This window comes from Myodes glareolus, chromosome 17 (assembly GCF_982192425.1).
Source record: "Myodes glareolus chromosome 17, mMyoGla1.1, whole genome shotgun sequence".
Classification (NCBI taxonomy): Eukaryota; Metazoa; Chordata; class Mammalia; order Rodentia; family Cricetidae; genus Myodes; species Myodes glareolus.
In genome coordinates, this window is record NC_142042.1 from 22,352,646 (window position 1) to 22,356,225 (window position 3,580).

Consider the following 3,580-nt stretch of genomic DNA (forward strand, 5'->3'; position numbering starts at 1 on the left):
AATATAAGAGACTTAGAAAATAATTTCCTAGTACCTTTTTTAAAATAAGTTCTTTGCCTGGAGCCATAAAGTGTACCGCCCCCCCCCACCTGCAAAACACCCAAATGAATAGGAAAACAACAAAAAATGTTCATTTGCATGTACTGATGTGTAATACATGGAAGTTTCAAAGGTTTACTTGGAGCTTGTGGTGATATATAATCATAACAAAGGAGCAAGTCATTTTTATAGAAGTCACAAAAGAAATAGATTTGAGTACCCATGGTAGCAAATTACAGATGTGTGGGGGTTAGTGCAGAGGAAGAATAAGGACTGTAGGAGCCAGAGGTGTTGAGGACACCAAGAGAACATGGCCCACAGAATCAACTAAGCAGGACTCAGAGGGGTTCGCAGAGCCTGAAGTGACAATCAGAGAGCCTGCATGGGGCTGCGCTGGGTCCTTTGCATATCCGTTATGGTTGTGTATGTAGCTTGCTGTTTTTGCGGGACTCCTAACAGTGGGAGTGCGGTGTCTCTGCTCTTGGCTTCGTTTTCTTCCTACTGGGTTATCTGGTCCAGCTTTAAAATGAAGGTTTGTTTGGAATATTATAATAACTTCTTATGCTGTGTTCAGTTTACATCTCTGGGAGGCCTGCTCTTTTCTGAAAGGAAAGGGAAGAGGAGAGGATCTGTGGGAGAAGAGAGCTGTGGGGGGGGGGCAGGTAGTTAGAGCCATAGAGCAAGTTGTGTTGGAATGTATTGGATGAAAGAAAACGTTTTTTAAAAAAGAAATGCTTTTCTGTTCTCTCTAAAGTCCCATGTTCTTATGGAATGCAGCCCTATTGATTCTGTAATCCTCTATTCAGGATATTTACTATCAGCTGTCCCATTACATATTGCTTGTTTCTATTCATTATTATTCTAATTATTATATTTCAGTGTTTTAACACAAACAAGTTTCAAAGAGAGATGAATAGATGTTAATGGTGCCGAAACGTGGTTATTTTCAGTAAATTAAATTTTAATGACTAAAGTAAAAATTTAAATAGGGAATCTGGCAAATAAAGTGGATAGTGATGTTTTCAATGGGAAGGAAATACTACAGGGCTGTTGTTTGGGACAAATGATTAACCCTGGTATGGATACCAGAGTGGAGGAAACACATAGCAGCTGTTAGAATGTGCAGAATTTGAAACAATAGTGGCAAAATGATTCTACCAGGAAACATTTTACATTCAGAGTTATAATTTCAGTATAAATAAAATAATCATGAAAACAGATAGAGCCTGGGATGTTTGTATTCATGGGTGATGGCTGGGGAATTATAAGGAAAAGTTTAAGAAGCAGTAAGAAAATGCAGCAAGAGAAAATTTTATTTCAAAATGATAGAATTTGGAGATGTATATAAAGTAGTTTAAAAATTGTTAAGCCAGAGCAAGAAATTTGATTTGAAATGTTCTAAGTGTTGGGAATTAGACTGCCATCTATCACTCTGAGGCAGTCATAGCTGGCATAATGCCTATGACAGTTATCCCTAAATCAAATGCCATTCCAATGGTCTCCCTTCCTGAATTTATATATTTCAGGTACCTTATAAATTTGTCAATTGGACAATAACAGCATGCTTTGTGGCAGAGATGCATCACAACGAGCAACATCTGATTTAGTACAGTGGATCAGTGCTAGAAGAATCTATTCATAATCAATGTGAGAAGAATCTGCATGAATCCTCAACAAAGGATCATTCTTCCTTGCCAATTTGGGCATGCAGAACTTCGATTTATTTTGCTACACTGGTTCTTGGAAGACCTGTGATTTGACGTTGTGTCCATGATGAAGAAGAAGAAAAAAATTGTAGAACTAAGAGGTCATTGTTCTGAATTCTAAATATAAGCTTTAAGAAATAAAGAATAAGCAAAAATAACTTTAGTTTCCTTGATTTTTTAGATCACATATATTTTGATGTCTTATAGAGATGTATAAAGATTAACTGTATGGATTTGTGGAAATACTTTAAAAATATGTCAAGAAATCTGTGAATTTTCTAATCCTTTCTCCTATGAAGTTTTTAAACTCTAAGTTTTGCTATTGAATTAGGGTAGCTTCCCTGGGGACAGCTGGCTTGAATAGCCAAGAAAACAGACGTGTAGTATAGACACAGTTTTTAATGAAATAAGAACAGGCAAGTCATTTCTCTGAAAATATAATTGTATCTGGAACCAGACAAGTGGAACACGAGCAGGAATAGTCAGGGGCTACGGTGCAGAGAGCGGCTCACAAAGAAAGAGGGTGAAGCAATGCAGGTGCCAGCTTTCTCCTGAGTGTGGGACTTCAGACAAGTTCCTTCTGCTCTCTGAGGGTTGTTTGTCACTCTCAGCTTCTTTACTGTGGATGCAGTGGGATCAGCAGCCTCCAGTTCTAGCTGCCATGACTTCTCCACTGTGAAATGATGTACCCACAACCTGACATGCAAAAGAATCCCTTCCCACTTTAAGGGGCTTTTTTTAGGTACTATGATTCAGCGATGGGCAAAAAAATAACCAATACCTATGTCTTCTAGATTTTTCTTGGTATTACATAAAGATAATAAAATGATGTGTTGATTGTACAGTTAAAGAACAACCCTCAGTCATTTCTTCCATTGAGAATTCTCTGTTTAGATCTATACCCCATTTTATGATTGGATTATTTGGTAGTTTGATGTCTAGTTTCTTGAGTACTTTATATATTTTGGAGATCAGTTGTCTTTCTGATATGGGATTAGTGAAGATCGTTTCCCATTCTTTAGGCTGCCGTTTTGTCTTATTGACTGTGTTCTTTGCTTTATGCAAGCTTCTTAGTTTCAGGAGATCCCATTTATTAATTTTTGCTCTCAGTGTCTGTGATGATAGTGTTATATTTAGGAAGTGGTCTCCTGTGCCCATGCATTCAAGGCTACTTCCTACTTTCTCTTCTATCAGTTTCAGTGTGGCTGGATTTATTTTGAGGTCTTTGATCCATATGGACTTGACTTTTGTGCATGGAGATAGATATGGATCTATTTGCATTCTCAAACATGTCAACATTTAGTTATGTCAGAACCATTTGTTAAATAAGCTTTTTTTCCATTGTATAATTTTAGCTTCCTTGTCAAAAAACAGGTGTTAATATGTATGTGGACTAATATTAGGGTCTTCAACTCTATTCCATTGGCCCACTTATATGTTTTGATGACAATACCAAGTATTTCTTATCAGTTAATTAAGATAAATTCATATTTATATATTTAGAATAAAGAGAAAATATTGACATTCAAAATTTATATGAATCAGAATTTATATTTTATTAAAGCATATGTATATGTACATATATATATATATATATCCACACAAACATATGAATAGAGAAATAGAGAGAGGAGAGAAAGAGAGGGTAAGAACAAATTACCATATAGTTTTATGCCCTTGATGGTATCTTAAGCTCAATCCTCCTGTCTTTGCCTCCAAAGTGCTGGGATGACAGCTATGAGCCATTGATCTTGGCCACAACATATTTTTTTAAAAAGGCCTTTAGTCATCATAGAATTAACTTGTTTTTGTGAAAGCTTTCTAAAGAAATTTCA

General features: G+C 36.1%; 1 long non-coding RNA gene across 1 annotated transcript; it reads left to right on the forward strand.

Annotated features, from left to right (window-relative positions):
• Positions 1–311: 311 nt before the first annotated feature.
• On the forward strand, positions 312–1,903 carry LOC125414857 (uncharacterized). Its single transcript, XR_007236419.3, has 2 exons — positions 312–571; positions 1,566–1,903. It is a non-coding gene; the product is annotated as an uncharacterized LOC125414857 (long non-coding RNA).
• Positions 1,904–3,580: the final 1,677 nt, after the last annotated feature.